Source organism: Nothoprocta perdicaria, unplaced genomic scaffold (genome assembly GCF_003342845.1).
Source record: "Nothoprocta perdicaria isolate Ctin4 unplaced genomic scaffold, notPer1 scaffold_50, whole genome shotgun sequence".
Classification (NCBI taxonomy): domain Eukaryota; kingdom Metazoa; phylum Chordata; class Aves; order Tinamiformes; family Tinamidae; genus Nothoprocta; species Nothoprocta perdicaria.
The window spans coordinates 3,457,852-3,459,094 of NW_020455755.1; the positions used below are offsets into that span (position 1 = coordinate 3,457,852).

At 61.3% G+C, this 1,243-nt stretch overlaps 1 protein-coding gene across 1 annotated transcript in view; it reads left to right on the plus strand.

Moving 5' to 3' along the window:
* The window catches only part of TLCD1 (TLC domain containing 1), a 4,624-nt gene that overhangs the window by 1,900 nt on the left and 1,481 nt on the right, over window positions 1-1,243 (plus strand). The gene's annotated exons all lie outside the window — the stretch shown is intronic.

Consider the following 1,243-nt stretch of genomic DNA (forward strand, 5'->3'; position numbering starts at 1 on the left):
GTGTGCAACACCCAGCACAACAGCCTGCACATGGGTGTGCAACACCCAGCACATGGGTGTGCAACAGTCTGCACGTGTGTGTGCAACAGCCTGCATGTGTGTGTGCAACACCCAGCACATGGGTGCAATACCCTGCACGTGTGTGTGCAACACCCAGCACAACAGCCTGCACATGTGTGTGCAACATCCAGCACATGGGTGTGCAACAACCAGCACGTGTGTGTGCAACACCAGCATGTGTGTGTGCAACAGCCTGCATGTGTGTGTGCAACAGCCAGCACAACAGCCTGCACATGTGTGTGCAACAGCCCGCACATGGGTGTGCAACATCCAGCACATGTGTGTGCAACAGCCCGCACATGTGTGCAACACCCTGCACAGCTGTGTGCAACACCCTGCATATGCATGTGCAACACCCTGCACATGTGTTAAGTGCCCAGGAAGGACATGCAGTGCCTTGCACACACACAGTTTTGCAACACCCATGCACACCACGCACACCCTCCCACCCAAATTCAGCACTCCATCCATCCTGCTGCAAAGCCCAACACAAGGTGCGCACTGCTGTCCCCAGCAGAGCAACAGCCTGCATGCACAGTCCTGCAAAGCTCTTTACCCCGTGCAACGCTGCACACCCCAAAGCAGCCGTGCACACTCCCAAAGCAGCTGTGCACACCCCCAAAAGCAGCCGTGCACACCCCCCAAAGCAGCCGTGCACAGCCCCCCAAAGCAGCCGTGCACACCCCCAAAGCAGCTGTGCATACCCCACAAAGCAGCCATGCACAGCTTCCCAAAGCTGCCATGCATACCCCCCAAAGCAGCCGTGCACACCCCCAAAGCAGCCATGCACACCCCCAAAGCAGCCGTGCACACCCCCAAAGCAGCCGTGCACAGCCCCCCAAAGCAGCCGTGCACACCCCCAAAGCAGCCGTGCACAGCCCCCCAAAGCAGCCGTGCACAGCCCCAAAGCAGCCGTGCACACTCCCAAAGCAGCCGTGCACAGCCCCCCAAAGCAGCCGTGCACACCCCCAAAGCAGCCGTGCACACTCCCAAAGCAGCCGTGCACACCTCCAAAGCAGCCGTGCACACGCACCCAGCACCCAATGCACCCACGCAACGCCGCACGTGCACGCAACCCTGCAGGCGCGCCGGGCCGCCGCGCTCCGCGCACGCCCGCAGCACAGAGCCCCCATAAACGCCTATCTCCCCGTGCAGCCAGCGCGCGTGCATGTGCGCACAGGCG